General features: G+C 35.5%; 1 protein-coding gene across 2 annotated transcripts in view; it reads right to left on the bottom strand.

Moving 5' to 3' along the window:
* Window positions 1-20,161, bottom strand: part of LOC136848671 (uncharacterized) — a 106,511-nt gene extending 86,350 nt beyond the window's left edge. Inside the window, exons 1-3 of one of the 2 annotated variants that reach the window (XM_067121119.1) lie at window positions 20,117-20,161; window positions 18,075-18,168; window positions 14,292-14,418 (exon numbers count right to left, since the gene is read on the bottom strand). The gene's annotated coding sequence lies outside the window, so the exon portion shown is untranslated. Of the gene's footprint in view, window positions 1-14,291; window positions 14,419-18,074; window positions 18,216-20,116 lie in introns of those variants that run through there. The other variant, XM_067121121.1, reaches the window with a different exon arrangement.
* Window positions 20,162-20,470: the final 309 nt, after the last annotated feature.

Raw genomic sequence — 20,470 nt, 5'->3', positions numbered from 1 at the left:
TTGCTAGCAAATGTAAGTGATAGATTTGCTGAGGTCCACCTTAGTCAAGTCAAAGCGTTCCGTGGTCAAAATGGCCTTCGTTATTACCTTTATCCATTATTTATTCTCCGACGACTGACTTCTAGTCCTCTCAATACTTTATTGAGGCTGAGTTCTTATCATTCAAGGTTCTTGCTAATGGAAGGAGTCGTTGAAGTTTTCGCGATTCTAGTCGGAAACTAAGCGGATATGAAGTACTCTTGTATAGTCGGACCTACATTACAGGATCCCACATTCCTCCGTCGAACTTATATCTTTAATAAAAATAGCAAACACCTCCGTTTCCCGAATGTTTCTTTAAACATAATTCATATTTTTCATTTGCACCCCAGGTACTTATTCCTCATGTCATAGTCAGTTCTATACAGTTTCTAGGTGACTCAAGGCAGGGCCTATTTTGGTGGAGTTTCAGACAAACCCAAGCCAGCCGGTGTTTCAAAGGGAAGTGTCCTTGGAATTTCTCTGTTTCTTGTTGGACTCCAACTTGACTAGAAAGGAAATAGCATCTGGTTTTAGTAGCGAGAAAAAAGGAGATTCGGAAGCTGGCGCCTTCATGCCTCCACTCCATTGATTCACCCAAGATTGGTGAAACTCGTAAACAAAACATCGCTGAACGCTGCCAGCCAGCTGCTTGATGTTAGTATGCATTTTCAGAGCTACAGGAATGAGAATTTTAACACCACTTATTTCAGATCTTTTGGTCTACCATTTTGGAATATTGTTTCCCAGTGTATTTAAGCAGCATCTAGCAATTTAGTGTCTTCGTGGTAATTATGGTTCAGCCATTATTGGAATGTTTCATACCCGACCATTTTCCACGAATTTTATTCCAGTGTGGAACTTCTACTACCCACCTCATCAATCGTACGCTTTGAGTAAGTGCGTGACACATGTCACCGTAGAGTGAATGTGTACTCATTCTTGAGAGTCCTAAGATGTAAAATTATCAAAATTTTACATGAATGTTAACGCATAACAAGTTGAAGTTGGAACTGGCTCTCACTGTTGCTTTAGGTAATAACATCGACCTAGCTGTCGCTATTCTCGCTTATTCATTTGTTCTGGATTTTATTTGAATTCATTTTTCTTGTATTTTCTGTTTGCTTTGTATTTTTTCATGCACCATGTATCCTGTTTTTCAGAAACAGCCTTAGCTATTGGAGGTAAGGAATACGTATTAAAAGATCCTACCCATGTCAGCAGCCCATTCATGGGAGAATTAGTATTAAGTGACAAATGTGCACACGCAGACAAACTGTACCTGACAAGCAAATGATGTGTGTGCGTTTTATCATTACCAATTAGCCTCAAACCCAGCACACCAAGTGCCTCCACATTCATCGTAATGGGATTTGTAACCAATCGCTCAGTTAGAAAATATTTTTTTTCCACAGTGCTGCTACTACCATCACGCATCTTCCATTGCTAAAACTCCCTCATATAATAGTAGGAATGGCAGTGCTAAATCAGTTCTACACCTCTGGCAACCACCTGGCAACAGAATGGGAGATGAACTTTTAAGGCCATCAAGTCGCCTTGCCTGGCTATCAGACACATTTTTTCTGCCATTTGTAGCACAATCTTACTGCATCCTTTGCCATTATTTCCTTTCATTGGGCAGCTTCGTTTGCGAAAGCACTCTTGTACATCAGTATGTACGTCAAAGACGAATCGGTTTCCCATGTTTTGTCAGCATATTGTAACTAGCAATTAAGTGAGAGTCGTGCTTTTGATGGTAATTAAGTAGTCTAGAGAGAATAATAACCTCTTGTTCTGCAAGAAAACCCTTCTTACAGCATGTGGAAATTAACCCCACTGTACAGTACATTACTGTAATAAAGCAACTTCTTTTATAAAATCTCTTTATTATGACAGCATATATGCCTATACGAAGTCACTTTTACACATCATATATGCATATTGTAAAAAACAGTTAATGTGAAAATACGTTTTATGGTTATTGAGCAATTTCGAAATATGGACCCCAAGAGGCCCTAGGTTCAATGTAAAGAGATCGGTAACTGCTCCCTTAGTCAAGAAAAATATTCTAGCATTCAGTGCCTAAGCTTACTGAACACAATGTCAGCCACGACTTTCGGCTACTTCCTTAACTAAAGGGGCTGATGAGAATTTGAAAGCAATGTAAAGGACTGAGAATGAAACGTTGCCAGGAGATGACTGGATTACCAGTGAGATGCTGCAGTATGGTTATGAAAGCGCAATTAATGGCAGGCTGAAGCGTTTAAAGAACGCCTGGGTGGGAGAGTCGTCTAGAAGGAATTTTGACGAGAAAAACTACATCTATTATAAGAGAGCTTGTTGTTAGAATTAGAGGGATTTAAAACAAATTAGTTTACAGACCACAGGAAGATTGGTAGAAGGAGAGCAGTGAATTTAGACAGGGAAGAATGTAAGGGGATCAGATGTTTTTTCATGAAACCGATACCAGAAGTTTTAACTAAAAGAGTATTCAGAATGAGTGTAACCAGAAAAAGCTCGAGAAACGATTTTTAGAAATGCAATGTGGAGGTTGCTTGGGCTGCATGATGGAGAGTTTGAGTGGCTGAACGTCCATAAAAATCTTTATAACGAAAATGAAGGTCGTCTTAGATATTAAATGGGTAATGTATATGCCTAAGTCAATCAAACCTTCAGTAACTGTGGCATTTGAGCATATTCACCGTAGGATTAGATCATATCCGTCTACTCTTAACTGGCAGTGGCTACTGAGACCATACAGTGTTAGCTCTTATCCAAAGAAAAACAGATGGCCTTAATGCAACAAACGCAGTAAAAACAAAAAACAAAACCATTACAAACTATGGTTGTATGTTATCATGTTATCCCTTAATTTGCAGGGAAGTTAATACACTGTGGCACATGCAAATGGGAATACCTAAGGATCTATCATGAACTAAATCTGATGTCACACCTGGAATAAGAAAACAGTTCAGTGACACCCTACGTGAAATAACTTATAAATATTATATTATAGATAGAAGTATGGAAGTCAACTTCAAAAGCTCTGATAATTCACGCATAGGTCATAAAAGAGCTACCCTTCAGCAGCACCTTCAGTTATTTGCCAAACAGAGTGCTGATGTTCACAATAAAAAAAGTGTTACAAAATACAATATACAATATATACACAAACACACACACACACACACACACATATATATATATATATATATATATATATATATATATATATATATATATATATATATATGTATATATACATATATATATACAGTATGTGCATATGTATGTATGTCTGTATGTATATATATATATATATATATATATATATATATATATATATATATATATATATATATATATATATATATATACATATATATATATGTGTGTGTGTGTGTCTGTATTTGTAAGACATGCAAAACCTTCTTAGATTCTCGATCATCAGTTGGGCTGAAGGTTCGTAGTGATGAAAGCTTATCCACAACGTATGAGAAAATCGAGAAGTTGACAAGATATTGTGGCTGTTAAAAGTACAAATATATCTAGAAAAAGCAACCAGTAATATACATATATGTATATATATTTATATATATATATATATATATATATATATATATATATATATATATATATATATATATATATATATATATATATATACAGTATATATGTTCATCTGAGTTTTACTGAGTAAATCAATGACGCTCTAAAATACCTGTTTGCAATCTGACGCTCAGATCGCCGTCCGTAGGAAATAAATTCGCAACGGAGACTTACAAAGGACACCCCAGGACCGGTTACCTGAGATCCTTGACCTCTAGGATAAGGGTGTTAAACTCCATGCTATTTGGCGAATGTCCAGGAGTGTGTATGATTGTGAGAGAGAGAGAGAGAGAGAGAGAGAGAGAGAGAGAGAGAGAGAGAGAGAGAGAGAGAGAGAGAGAGGGAGTGGAGCTGAAAAAGGAACTTGCTCAGTATTTTGTTAATATATTTTTATGAGAGAGAGAGAGAGAGAGAGAGAGAGAGAGAGAGAGAGAGAGAGAGAGAGAGAGAGAGAGAGAGAGAGAGAGAGAAAAGAGGGAGTGGAGCTAGCAAAAGGAACTTGCTCAGTATTTTGTTAATATATTTTTATGAGAGAGAGAGAGAGAGAGAGAGAGAGAGAGAGAGAGAGAGAGAGAGAGAGAGAGATTAAATAGGCTGGTATGAACATCTTAGAATAATCTTAATTGAGGAAAAGAGTTTAATTCAAATTTATAAAAGTATTTTAGAAAGAGAGAGAGAGAGAGAGAGAGAGAGAGAGAGAGAGAGAGAGAGAGAGAGAGAGAGAGAGAGACTTGGACGAATATTGCAAAATACTTGGACGAATATTGCAAAATAATCTGTATGAGCAAGAGTTGAAAAGAAAATTGTAAAAACATTTGTAGAACAATTTCTTATTCTTCGCCTTCAGAGAGAGAGAGAGAGAGAGAGAGAGAGAGAGAGAGAGAGAGAGAGAGAGAGAGAGATCTTACCAAAACTTGGACGAATTTTTAAAACAATCGGTATGAGGAGTTTTTTAAAACAACTCTTCTACAGAGAGAGAGAGAGAGAGAGAGAGAGAGAGAGAGAGAGAGAGAGAGAGAGAGAGATTAACATTATTTGGATGAATATTTTAGAACAATCTGTGAGTGAAAGAGTTTAAAAGAATTGTAAAAATATTTTTAGAACAACTTCAAGAGAGAGAGAGAGAGAGAGAGAGAGAGAGAGAGAGAGAGAGAGAGAGAGAGAGAGAGAGAGGAAAGGTCAGAGGTAGGTAAGCACCAGGTAGAGGCAACGACCTGAGTAGTCTCAATCCATCTCTCCCTAAGGGCCGTCAGTCTCTTTCTCACCCCTCCCTTCTCCCTCCCTTCTCCTTCCTTATTCTCTTACTCCTCCGCTCCCCTCTCTTCCTGAACTTTGTTTCTTTCTTTCCTTGTTTCACTCACTTCGACAGCTGTCTTGATTACACTTCTCTTTTCTCTTCTTACTCTTTTTTTTTAATCTTTACTCTTGGCTCACCCTTTTCTTGTTCCCCAATCCGTTATCTCACTCCCTTTTATCTTCTGTTCACTCTATCAAACCTTTTCTGTTTTTTGCATTCTCCCCCACTTCTCTCTTTTACTCTCTTCCACTCGTCTCTCTTCCCATTCCTTTCTAACTCTCTTCTTTCACGATACAACAGCCGTCAAAGTACATCGCTTTTCATTTTTTCATTCGGGAGATGGACGCGTGAGCGAATGCGTAAGTGAGTGAGTTTTCGGCTGAATATCAACTAACCACGTTCAATATACGCCAACCAGAGATCCATCATCTATAGTTAGCACTAAACCTTATAATGTTTTACGAATATAAAATGGGATTTTGCAGCATTGATAAACAAAAGATCAAGAGGTGTTCTGACGCGTGAGTGAATGTGTATGAACATGTAAGTGATTTTTCACCTGAATATCAACTATCTACGTTCAATATACGCCAAAATGCTTTCTTCTACTTTGCAATCAAAGAGATTTGAATGCACTTGTGTACGTGCCAAGACCGATCAGAGACACCCCCACAATCCATAGTTAGCACTAAAACTTAATGTTTTACGAATATCAAGTGGGGTTTTACAGCCTTGACAAACAAAAGATCAACAGGTGTTCCTTCTTCCTTCCCAGGGATGGTATCGAAACGGAAAGGCGGGTCAGGAGCTACACTTAGAAGCTCGAGTTAGTGTCGATGTACTTTGAAGAACGTTGCCCAACAGAATACAACAAAGTCAGTTAACAGGACTTGCTTGAACCGGTATGGTAATGAGTTCATGGATAATCAAATGCGAGTTCAAACGCAAGGGCATCTGTTTTCATATATTTTTAAATTGTTTACTGCATGATAATGTGTGTGTGTATATATATATATATATATATATATATATATATATATATATATATATATATATATATATATATATATATATATATATATATATATATATATATATATATATATATATATATATATATATATATATATATATATACAGTATATATATATATATATATATATATATATATATATATATTATATATATGTATATATATTAAATTTTATTACTTATACTGTACACAAGTGACTTCTTTTAATATTGACAAATATTATGCCACAAATATCGTTTAATATCCAGTTCGCTATACCTCTGGAATCACCTATACCCCAGGGGGAATTACAATGTATCAGTGCTTCGCCCCCGGCAGGATTCGAACCATTGCTCGATTTAGAAAAAATGACAGACGGTGCATCTGGTTCAATAATCGAAATCACTGTCTATCGCTGTTTCTCAACCAGGCCATTCGAATGCCGCCGGGGACGAAGCATTTATCAATTAGAAATCCCTTAGTGTGTGAGTTACTCCAGAGGTATAGTAAACTAGGTATTAAACGTTATTCGTGCCTTAAAATTTGTGTTATATATATATATATATATATATATATATATATATATATATATATATATATATATATATATATACCGATATATATATATATATATATATATATATATATATATATATATATATATATATATATTTCTGACTCACATCAGGATCGAACCTAGGTCTTTTAATTGAAAGACGAGACCGCTGCCAACCAAGACCTGGGTTCGATCCTGATGTGAGTCAGAAATGTATTTCTGTTCCACAAGTGCTTATGTGTTGTTTATTTCTATATATATATATATATATATATATATATATATATATATATATATATATATATATATATATATATATATATATGTGTGTGTGTGTGTGTGTGTATATGTATAAAGTGCAGTATATATACATATAAAAACATACACACATACATATATATACCAAAGGCCTTTTTCCTTAAACGCAGGTGGAGCCATGATGTACCGCCGTTCCGGATTCGACAAAACCCTTTGGATGAAGCTTGCTAACGCCTCTCTCCACCCCACTGATGTTCGTAGGACGGGTGTGCCAGCAGTGCTTTATATGCTAATAACGTAAGCCGTCGGCATATGTTATTTACAAAGGTCAATAAAGGGCGTGGGGCTAGCAATGTAATCCCTTAAGATTTCATGACAATCATAGGTCTAATATCTCAGACTAGAAAGGGTTTTACATATACCATATATATATATATATATATATATATATATATATATATATATATATATATATATATATATATATATATATATGTATATATATATATATATATATATATATATATATATATATATATATATATATATGTGTGTGTGTGTGTGTCTGTGTGTGTGTGTGTGTGTGTGTGTGTATGTATGTGTGTATGTATGTATAACTGAATCACGAAAATATGGAACGTGATGAATATATAAACAAAGACAAAATCCACGAAGGAAAGAGAAACAATGGAGCGCTGCAAGACCTTTCGACTTCTTGTCCTTTACTTAGCAGACTGAAGAAATATAAAAATGAGTTTACAAAGAAAGCTCGTATAAATGACAATCGCGTGTTTGTGAGTACAATATCACACATCTACTTGACATTATAAAAAAATAAGGATGCCATACAATTTTTCGCGGAAGGACTAACCACAAAGAGAAAAATATTGGTAAGGAACGAAATGGAGACTGAGAGAGTTCGAGCATTTCAGTGACCGCACGAACTGAAGAGAAAAAACATCAAATAATTGACGAGATTTTATCCTACATAGAAACAAAGGCGGTGAAAACGAGAGTTGGTAAAGAAGGAGCCCCGCGTAAGTGAACGCTAGGAAAGTAAGATCTGAAAAGTAAAATCTGGTCGAACGAGCTCTTATGAAAGCGAGAGTTACAGAGGTAAGAGTTAAAATGAGAGACGATAAAAAAGAACACTAGCGAACGTCTGAAAATATTAAATACGGAATTCGTCGACGATGGAAATGAGAGATGGTAAAACGGAAATTAATATGAGATAGCTTCTGACAAAAATAAGATATGGAGATGACAAAATTGACGACATGCTATAGGATGGCAAATGGCCTGAGATAGAAATTGATAAGGGGTCAAGTTCGAAAATGGCGACCGATGTGAGAGTTGATAAGCTATAACTAGTAAGACCTGGCACAATTATATACTACGAAGTCATTGAAATGAGTGATCTTTCTAAATGAGTATTGACGAAAAAACAATAACAGAGGGAGAAAATGTACAGGTTTATTAAGCAGCATTATACAGTCAGAGACTCATGATAAAGAATAATGTTAAAAACTGATGAGGATTCACTGAAAATTACGAGAGGGACATGCAAAACGGATGAATTTACTGGGAAAGTTAAAGGCAGTGAACATAGATGGCACAACCAATGAAAGTAAATATTGATGAAACCGAGATCTGATGAATGTGAATGAAACTGAGGTCTATTGAAAGTGAAAGATGAGGATGATCGAGAATTCCAGTGAAAACGATGAAGGATAAATGAGAAAGCTAACGGAAACGAATTAAGAAGCGGAACTTAATCAAAAATACGAAAGGATATAAAAAATTATTAATTATTCTAAAAACGTATTCAGTGAATGTAAGTTTTATGAAAGTCGTACACCTGAGATGCTTGGTGGTATTTGTTACATTTAAGCACGATGAATTATACGGAAACAGATACAACAGACACTTGTTTGTACATAACAAAAGCTAGAATCATTAAAATAAGAAAAATGTGTAAAGTGAAGTTCTGTTAAAACAAGATATTCCCAATGAGATTTCTAGCCAATGAAAGTGAGAATTGACAGGTATGTAAATTTAGAAGCTTAAGAGTGCAAGTTTCGGACTCAAGAGGGTTTTAACATCTCAGATCCATATTAATCACTTTCTTCATGCATTGGGTATGCAGATCTCAGCTCTCTACGTCTCGTCAATGACTGTAAGATTTGGGGCAAGTAAAAGTTAAACCATATTTTAAAATGCGCATCGAAGGATGTAAAAGGTGATATTTTTCAGTTTTTTAGGAAAAATCTGTTGTCTCAAATATTTTTTCTAAGGTTTACCACTGGTTACACAAGCTTGATTCCAGCATAGTATCTATGGAATGAGAGTCAACCATGCATATATTCCATTGGAACAAACTCATCCAATTCCGAACAAACTCATCCAATTCCTTACACATCAGTAAAATAACGAACCTCTAGAACTTTAAGGAATCTCTGGACATAAAGAGCTACAGAGTTCATCGTATCTTCCACACGTTTCTCAGTGACAAAGATTTACGAGTACCGTAAGGACATTGACTGCCTATTCCTTCGTCCTTTAAAGGATATCCTATCTCTCATCAGTTCCTGACGAGTTTTCGTGCAGCAAATGACGTTTGCATTAGAGAGAGAGAGAGAGAGAGAGAGAGAGAGAGAGAGAGAGAGAGAGAGAGAGAGAGAGTTTTGAAGACAATATAATCTCCACCCAACCCACCAGCAAAAGATATAAAAAAAATTCAGTAGGTCAATTTCACCACTCTTTCAAAGATCTGATAATATGCAGGGCATTGGGATCGAAAGCCTGCTAATTTTTTCACATAGACTAAACAACTTCAACATTATGCTACGCATAAAAAAGAAAATCTTTGGAAAAAACTAAAAATGTATTGGTATTTTTGCTAGGCAAAGTGGAAGTTCTGAAGAATCCATGCCTGTGTTTATACTTATTTGCAAACGGGATGAGGCTATCATGAAAGGAAATCTGTATTTTAAAATGATAGAATTCAACAGAATTTTCTAAAATACTTGGGATGAAGATGCGGAGATGGAAGCTTGTATCAGCCATCGGCACATAAAACAAGATTTACTGTTGATTTATCCTCAGTGAATCGATATACAGAATTTTGAGTACAGAAATCATTTTCATTCGACAGAAAGGAACTAAAGGATTGAGAGGTAATGATACACAGAAAATAGCTTAAACTTCAATTAATTGTTGTCAGGTTATTGGACCATTTCGTAAACTTATAAAATCTCTCTCTCTCTCTCTCTCTCTCTCTCTCTCTCTCTCTCTCTCTCTCTCTCTCTCTCTCTCTCTCTCTCTCCCCCCGCCCCCGATAGTCCGAGCAGGAGAATGTAAGTTGCAGTCACACCAATATTTACAACTCGTCCAGATATCTTAATTATGGTGCTTTGAATGAATAGCTGCAAGAGTTTTTCCTTAAGTAAGAAACTGTATTTACGGAATTATTTCTTTTAATCTTGGTTCTTTTACATTCACAAAATAACCTGTATGAAGCCCCCCTCCTATAAATAAATAAATAAATATATATATATATATATATATATATATATATATATATATATATATTTATATACATATATATATGCATATATAAATATACCTTGAAAAAAAAAAAAAGACAATGGCACAAACTTCAATTCTTTTTTGTTAACTGATAAAACCATCTCATAAATTCAAAAATTCTCTCTCTCTCTCTCTCTCTCTCTCTCTCTCTCTCTCTCCCCCCAACAGTTTGAGTAGGGGAATACAAGTTGTATGTAAACCAATATTTACAACCCGTCCAGACATATTAATTATAGTGCTTTGAATTATTCCCTTTGAACTACTCTCTTCTACAATTACAGTATAGGCTGTGTGAAGCCACCATGCTTTAGAAATTTGCAGAGTTGCCTCAAATAGTTTCCTCACTTCCCGAGTTTTTTTTTTTTTTTATTTCTACGTCCAATTTGCGTACTTTTTTTCTTACCGACAGCATTAACAGCATCTTGTTCGCTTTCTGTTCAACTTTCTCTAGACATCTGTTCCTTTCTTGATACGGAGATCTGCTCTCGGCGGATGTACGCATTTAGTGACCAGAGAAATGCGTATGTAAGATCTCCGTACTTGAGATAATGTGGATTAACCATCATTCTCGGTTTTTGCTCTTCGTGTTACACTACTCCGATTTTTCTTACTCTTAAGAGAGTCGTATTCAGTCACTGCTTCTGTTACTATCAAATCAAATCAAAGATCTTCGCCATGACGACATTGCTGCTTTCATACAAAAGTCTCTGTCGATTTAATGTGCTTTGTCTCTTGAAGCAGTATTATAACTTCAACAGTACTTCTCTGTTTATAGGAGGGCAACTAACAATTTAAGGAGGGACCTGTTGATGACGTCACTACCAGAAACTGAAGACAACCAGCTTAAGAAAAAAACCTGCAGAAAGAAGTTAAATGAACCTCTTGTCGTACATCTAAATCAAACCTATCGCCCACATAAGCTGATAGACCACAGTGTGAAGTTTGAATATTTATGCAGAATGACTATGAAAAAAAATTTAACCCGAAAGCATTGAATATCACAAATTTTTCACTCGAGTAATCAAATAACCACAACTAATCCGTGCTAACAGATTTCAGGAAGACTGAATGATAAGAAGGATTCATATTTGATAATATTCTTTTTCATAAGGGCACCCTTACATGGGATAAGAGGGGTCGTGAATGTTATTAACACCTAACACGAAATGCAGGAGAGGGGGAGGGGTGGGGGCGCAGACGAATATGACTAAAGACATAAAAAGAATTAGACATAACGCTTACAGTTTCATCGTCATCCCGCAGGACAAGAATCCCTTCTGCAGCTTTTACTCAAATATCAAGCATCAGCTGGAAAAATGGTAAACCTGGATAAGGAAAGAAGTCATTTAGATAATAATTATGGCTGCTGCAATCGTCTGCATACAGAAATATTTACATGAATATTCAATTAAGCATAATATGCAAATATTCTTAAATTCCTTACGGACCGTGTTACAAGAAACTGTTTATGAAAATCCCAAGGTTTATGAGACTGCATCACGATATTTTTTTCATAACATATTATGTGCTTGGCAACAAAATTTATTAAGGCCAGAGGTCAAATTAGTATGCTATAAGCCATGGTTAGCATGTGCCAGAGGAGTGCAGTCAGCGAAGCAACAACACCATAAAGAAAATAGCAAGAGGACGACGCAGCGCAACAACTTTTCCTCATTCCATTCACGGTAGTCGGATTTTTTCCTCGGTGCGTTTTCCAGAGTGAGTGGGATTCAGGCGAGCTACGCATCTTCCTAATTTCGCAACAATAAATTGCAAGCAAATTGCAGAACAATTGCGAGGATCTCGCTTTTTTAGAGTGGGATTCTCTCTCTCTCTCTCTCTCTCTCTCTCTCTCTCTCTCTCTCTCACTCTCTTAATTAGTAACTCACCTACTAGAGATCATGCATTAAAAATGCGGAGTAACGGGTTTGGAACTCGGGAGGTGAATTGATGTGACTGAGGCTAACGACCTTTCTGAAGGATTATATTAAGGATTCTCTCTCTCTCTCTCTCTCTCTCTCTCTCTCTCTCTCTCTCTCTCTCTCTCTCTCTCTCTCTCTCTCTCTCTCTCTGTTTTATATTCTTTAGTCTACTAATAATGATAGGTTGGTATTTCATGGATCACTACCTTACATTTGAGGGGTTGAAGTCTCTGGAAGCAATTTTGTTCCCATGTGTTTCATTAATTGTTCCCTAATGGAAGTTCCATTAATACTTTTCCATTTCATTTGTTTCATTAACTAACCTTGGTTAAGATATATACGTCTGTTTGTTTCCCATAATTATTCGTTTGTCTCTCATTTTAGTAAGTTTTCCTATTTCTTATTATTTGCTCCCGTCTGCAACTTGCAGCTATCTTTGAGTCTTGCAATGAAATTCAGATTTGGTCATGATAATCAGCAAGTATGTAAATGAAGTTAATTAACATAGAATAAATAACAAAACAATGTTGAAAAACAGTTGATCAATCATTTTATGGCGTCATCATTTCAAAGACGCCACTTGATACATTATTCAGTGGAAATTATACCTTTCAGTTCCTGATATCGGGAAAAATGGATATTGGTAATATTCATATGAACTTTATAGCTAAGTAAACCAAATAAAAACGTAATTCAGTGATGTACGAAAAAATGTGTAACAGGGCCTTGTATGGAATAATGCAAACTCAAAAAGAATAAGTTATTTTTTAAAACTATCTTTAATAATAATAATAATAATAATAATAATAATAATAATAATAATAATAATAATAATAATAATAAAGTATGATGTTCCTGTCATTTTTCCTGGTAACCATGGCCTTACCCACAGTCATCTCAGATTTCAAATACTGCTGGTGAACGCTAGACGCATGAGTTGCCAGCTATGTGTTTATTTGCCAACGCTCTCCGAAGTCATAATGCAAGCCTGCGTAAGAGGTTGTCCCTCGCTGGGCGCAACTCACGGCAAGAAATATTTACGCAAGTTGCCTGTGCGAAAACCGTTTCAAGTGAAAGCTTCCGTTTACGTAAAACTTACGTAGAATGACCTTGGCGGTTTGATTTTTTACCACAGCGTTACGGGTAACCTACGTACCTCGTTGTAGCAACATATTTACTTAGAAGCTCATTTTAATGGTAAAAGTGTTGTCCTATTTCACATGTGAGTTTAGTTTAGTTTAGTTGGTTAGTAACTTTAATTTCTGGGGTGTCTAGATATCTTGTGCAGTAATTAACATATGTTCCATATTCGAGTGAATTTTATATATATATATATATATATATATATATATATATATATATATATATATATATATATATATGTATATGTATATGTATATATATATATATATATATATATATATATATATATATATATATATATATATATATATATATATATATATATGTATGTATGTATGTATGTATGTGCGTGTACTGTACACACACACACACACACATATATATATAATATATATATATTAACTTGATCACTTACACAATTGTTCTGTGCATTAATACAATTACTAACAGGACCTCATTAAAACTGATCCTTGACAATGAGGACTATTAGTCCTGGAAAGCTTGTAATTTTTTTTTTTATAAATATCTCCAGTTTCAATGAGGTCCTGTTGGTAAATATATATGTATGTATGTATATATACTGTATGTGTGTAATTGTGTGTGTACGCGTATAAATCGTTTCAAGTCATAAACAAGTAGTGAATGGATAATATGGCTACCTTCACTAGAGCAATTGTAATGTTACCACCCGCTCCATATGATTAATATCGTACTAAATCATAACCCTAACGTAACCCCCTTATCATTCCAAAAGCACAACCTATTGAAATTATCACTACAACAGTTTCTGCTGGGGTTAAAATAACGACAACTTCCCCTATATTTCTCTCTTACCAAATGGTACTACAGATGTACAAAGTACACACTTAAACAACCCTCAACACTCACCTCAATCTGCTTTTTCCGCCCCAGGCAACTGACGTCCTTCGAGTATTGCTCCTTCCAGGACCTATAGGTGGGTCCTGGATCCTCCCCCTCCCCCCCACAAAGCAGTAAGTTAATGGCACGAACGTAACTGGAAGAAAAAGAAAAAAAAATGCTGAGAAAAGGTCACACGGGAAAGTAGCTTTCCTTATAAATACAAAAGTAAAGCGGCATTAGTCATGGTAAAAGGCACACTTTAATGACGGCAATTTGCTGGCTCTGGATGTGTTCGTTCAAGGAAGAAGCGGCTTTTCGTACAGTGATCCTGTTTCAGTGTAGCATAGATGGCTATAACTCTTTACTTTGAAATTACTTATTCTTGATTATATATTTACAATATGCATAAAATCAGTGTTTTATATATACTATCTGGCTTCCATTACCATAATTGTTTGGCTATATACTTCGCTTGTTTTTTAAATTACGAAACTTTTTATATTAATTTTTATTTAGTTTAATATTTAGTTTACTAGCTTTGCAAACTATCTTTTTTGGGGGGGTTCATACTAGCAGAATCTTGGTAGCATTATATTTTTTCCTCATATCTGAATCCTCTATGCAAATTAATTTTTACATCAAAATACCACATCACTCTCTATATTTTTGTTATGATTCCTGATCATTCAATATTATTCCCTCCCTTTTCCAAAGAACCATTTTCCTTTCTTACTCTTACGCAAGAACTGATAGTCAAGGTTTCGATTTCCGTTATCTAAGCAAGTAAAGCTTTCCATCCAACTCTGTAGTCTTCAATTGTAACATGAAACTAAAATTATGAGCTACGGGCAACCTGTGTCACTAACCCCTCTGTAACCTTCAGTGGTGTGTTACCGTAGCGATGTTGTAACGTAACATCTATGCAAGTATCCAGCGTTGTCTCAAGAATTCCCTAATCACTGTCTTACGTTGCACAATGTGCAATTGGCCACAGATTTATAGTGGTCGCGATAATGGTTGGGGGAGAACAGAATCAAACTTGACTTTGACATTACTCTCTCTCTCTCTCTCTCTCTCTCTCTCTCTCTCGTAGTAGTAGTAGTAGTAGTAGTAGTAGTAGTATGATTCAAAACTATCAGCAAATAAGAATTATAAGAACTATACTAAGTACCATTACTCTGATAATTTCAAAATTACTGAGGATATTGTTGTGTCTTTTATGGTACTTTGAAAAATGTCGGAAAACATCGACTTCCGGTTTTGGTTGAAACCGCATATAACACATCGATTTCTGAATCAACCATGTTGTTTCGTAATAAAATATCTGCAGGTCCATGTCCACTTAAATCCTTTCTGAAGCCACAACAACAAGGGGAAACTTTATATAAAAGCTCAAATAGGAATCTCACTTCCATCAGGGTCGTAACTCTGGAACTTGCAGAATTCTTTTCTCTGCTTACGTGTAGTCAGTGCTTTTTCTGTTTTAAGTAAGTATGCGTCTATTTCTCAGCGTGAATTCGCGCATGTGTACGTGTTTTTTTCTTTATAAACTTGAGTTAGTCGTGTGCTTACATCATAGGCTCCATGGATACCCCATTTAGTAAATGCTGTTTCGCAAGTAGTTAAGAACCGTATGATTTTTCTAAGATTATCTATTTGTTCATCTTTATAAAATTTAATCAAAATATAAAGGATATTTCTCAAGAATAAAAAATATTCGAATTATGCATAAGCTCGTATATTTATTGACTGAATACTGGAAGAGAGTAACAAGCAAACGATAATTGTCTAGTCATACTGGAAAGGTTCCAGACTTTCATAACCGACGGCCTGTCGTTAGCAGTTCATATGCGATTGCTTTTCTTTTACTGTTTGATAAAGGAAACACGCGCACGCGTGCCGACACATAATCTAAGCCTCTCAGCAAGTCTTGGATACAACATAACCTCTTCATGGTAAATATTAAGCTCCCGAAAAACTTTCCAATAAATTTCCCGTAACGATTATCCAAAGCTAAGTTGTCCATTATTTTGCTTAAAAGAAAAATGCGAGAAATGTAAAATCCGTTAAGTTCTTCTGTTTACATGTAAATCCAAGGACATGTAATATTCTAAGATTCGACAAATAATTATTCAGAGACTGATTATGCACGCCGTGTATTTTTGTCCTCGCCGGTTTTCAAGTGGTATTAACTCAAAAGGTTTAATTACGTATTGGTCACTCTTGACAACTTTGGCAGCCCTGTGCAAAGTAGGAGCAATGTACAGCCTAGACAGCATTTGTGACTTGAAAACGCAAGCTAGCATATTCCGGAACCAGACAAACTACAGTTTCTCTTCTGGTTTAAAATTTTTATAAAACTACCGTCCTCTGGACCCCTGTAGCCTGTTTTGGATCAGATGTATCGAGTGGAGGCTATCACATGTAGTATTCGTCTTTCAGTAAGTTTAATTTAAACGGTACACATTTTCCCATGCACACAAACAGCGTAGGGATTAATGTACATTATCAGCAAATTAAAAAAAACTTTAAATGTAAAAACTCAGTGGAGTATGTCATAGCCAACGCTAGTTTTAGTTAGGCTCAATAGCTCATCACATCCGTAAACAATCTTAGATCGCTAATTCCAGTGGTTTTTCCTGCCATTATCACCTGCTTAGAAAGAAAGCTTCTCGTTTTTAAGTATCCCATGTACTGGTTTCAATCTCTTTTCAATCTCTTCCTCAATCCGCGGAGAGTTAACATGCCTATTTTGTTTACTGCAGTCCTGATTTGTAATTAGGTCATGTTTAGAACTAGCGTTAGAAAACATTGAATGCTTTAGTATTTCCCTACATAAAACCACAACCACAGACTTTCACTACTGCCCTATTATCCAAAAATACGTTTGTAGTGCGAACGTAATTTACAGTATTTGCATTGTAATTTTCATTATCCACGGGTCAGTTATCCACTTCAACATCCAACCAAAGGAAACTCATTACAAGAAACTTATCAAATTCTAACCCCACTAGATAATACAGGTCATTGCGACCCTTACGCAAGTGACTTCCACTGTTATCCTAGTTTTCACCAATACACATCTTTGACCTTATCAGTTCAAACAACTCCAGCACCCAACTGCTGGGAGGCATTTATGCCATGCCATACCAAATATTTTTCTGGACTTTGAAAACTAGCTGTAAAAGCCAGACATTTATGTACACAATTTAACGATATTAAGGTATTAACATTTAACGATATTAAGGTATTAACTTGATTCGTGTTCAGACATTTTACTATGACTTACATCGTTGAGATTATAGCCACCTTTGCTTTACTTTCAGATGCAAAGTTAATTAACCATGTTTTCTCAGCTACAACCATTTAAATCTTTAGAACCAAATCAACCTTGTCTGATTAGTTTGCTCATGTTAAACTCTTGAAAATCCCATATAGTAACTAGTTTGCTCATGGTCAACTCATGAATCAAAATTCCATATAGTAAATAGTTTGCATGGCCAACTCTTGAATCAAAATTCCATATAGTAACTAGATTATGAAATTAAAGGTCCTTTTATACCAGTCTACACGCAAACAGCTTTTAACCTCTCAGCCATCAGAACATTGAACACTAAAGGGTGAAATCTCAAAATATAGTCACGGTAAATATCCTTTATATTTTTGTACAATTTGATATACAGTAATAAAAATCTAGAACCACCAAGGAAAGTCTTGAATCTTTAGATATATTTACAGCTTATGTACACTTTCTGACAAACAGGGTCAACTGTGGGGTCACAAACACTGGTAATTTCATTAAAGCCTCACTTTCGTAACAGGTGTAAAAAGGAGGATTTCACGAAGTAATCAATTATTCCAAATCCTTGAGTCCAGCATTCTCAGCCCCTCAGTGCAAGGTCACCTGTAAATCATAAAAGCGACAGGAAAAACTCTGGATAGTACTTAAAGTAAACTTTAAAACCATGTAAAAAAAACCATGTAAAAAAAAAAAGTTAAAACACACTGCTGCTCAATATGCAAGTTTTCTTCTACGCAATAGCTTTTCGAATTACAAAAGGCATAAAACAGCAAACCTACTTTCAAAATACTAACATGAACCAAAACAAAAATGGAAATTACCATGGATTTTAAGATCATAAATATTCGATATGATCCAAAACTACAAACCGAAATTGGAGCTTGTGAAAAACAAACCCAGTGAAAAACACAAACCCAGTAGTAATCCTATAAATTTAGTTTTATAAAGAACTGACCTAGACTGATAATTTAGTTACATTAAATTAAAATCCAAAAAAAATTGGCTTTTGAAATCACTACAGTATTACGGTGAGCATTAACTTATACCACATCGATGAGTTATAGTTTGGTTAATGACATCCTAATTAACCATAAAGACTTGGCATATCATGACCTAAACATCTGAAGTAAAAATGTACGTACATCTAGTAAATTCACAGAATAGCTCAAACACTTATTACCAAGTGGCAGTTCCACCAAGAAGATGTTAATGCCTTGAAAAAAATTTTACCCCACGTCCCACTTTAGTAAATGTTAGGGACAAAATATCCAAGGCAATAAAACCTAAAAACACCCAAAGCAACAAAAATCTTGCAAAACTTACTTGCAATACAAGAAAAACTTTGCGTCATTCGCTTAAAGACTGGTAATTATAAGAGCCTGAAAACCTCAATACCGATAAAGCCTGGAAGCATCCATGGCAATGGAAAAAAGCCTGCCTGAAATCACCCATGGCCATAAACAATGGCCTGGAACTCCCTTGTCAATGATATCAATAGCCTGAAATTGTTCACAGCAATATAAGCAATTGCCTAAAAGCATCGATGGCCATAAAAATTAAAACCATCCATGGCAATGAAAAAAATCTTAACACATCCATGTTAAGAATTACCAGAAAGCATTCTTAGCAATTAAGACAACGCTTGATAACATCCATGGTAATAAATCAATGGCCTGAAAAACATTGCAATGCAAGCAGTGGCCTGGAAACTTCCTGGACAATATGACCAATTGCATGAAAACTCCCAGGGCAATGGCAATATATACAAAATAGCCTGGAAATACCCATAGGACAAGAGACAGGGTACATACACGAGACTAAAGTCTTAAAACCTCCAGGCAATGTATAAAAGCCCAATAAATAAAATTGAAAACCCCTTGTGGCAATCTTACGTCTCAAAAACTACGTGACAATCCAAAAACCCTAAATTAAACAATAGTTTGAAATCCAAGGGAATTACTGGAACATGTCGAAATACAGTTCAAACCTCGGGAATAGCTCAAAGCAAAATCAATCCCTTGAAAAATCAGTAACATTAGTAACCTTAAAGTTTAACCTTGTCAATTTATCTTAAAAAAAACTTGGAACTTTCGAAAAACGTTACAATGACTTCGTATACCTACGTAAGCTATGAAAGTAGCTTACGCATTGAACAGTTAAAGGTTAATTATGGAAGAGCCATGGAAGCAACCTTAACCCATAGAACTGCCATGTTAGCAAGGCTAAAAGGAAAATCTCAATCCTATGGATTAACTTCAGCAACGAATGAAGCCATTGCTTACTAAAGCAAGTAAGCTGTTAAGAGAACCCAAGGCCAGTTTTACATAACTGGGTTCAGCATATTACCCTACTTATGCCATACGTTTGTGCTTAAAAGCTTTTACTACCTAAATACTGCCACAGCCAGCTTCTTGTGGGTCATAAACCATTAAACTTATACAAACCATGGCATATATACAAACCATTGCATATATACAAACCATTAAATGCCAAGTGCAGCGCTACTCTGAATTTACCAGATTATCGATACAAAATTAATATTGCAACTCACGGTCATCTGCAACAAAATAATCGACGAACTCCAAGGACTCGCAAAGTAGGCCAACACGCCTACTATGCAAGCCCTTAAGAGCGCCTCCACCCGATCAGTGGCACCGCCCCCGATGGGGTGGAGGAAAAAAAAAAAAAGAATTGGGTATTGAAGTTCAGAAGAAACTCTCGGGATAGCAGCAGTCCCCGCTGAAAACCAATCTTGAATATTCATTGTAGCAGTCCCTGAAATATTTTAAGAGTATTAGAAAGTGAAATAACCTAAGAAATTAGGAAGTGAAATAACCTAAGAAAAAAAAAACAGTGCTATAAGTAATCTCGGCAAATTTGTTTGAAAAAATTCTCTAGTCCGGAT

Source organism: Macrobrachium rosenbergii, chromosome 19 (assembly GCF_040412425.1).
Source record: "Macrobrachium rosenbergii isolate ZJJX-2024 chromosome 19, ASM4041242v1, whole genome shotgun sequence".
Taxonomy (NCBI): domain Eukaryota; kingdom Metazoa; phylum Arthropoda; class Malacostraca; order Decapoda; family Palaemonidae; genus Macrobrachium; species Macrobrachium rosenbergii.
Note: the sequence above shows the minus strand (reverse complement) of the source record. Positions and strands in the feature narration are given on the sequence as shown.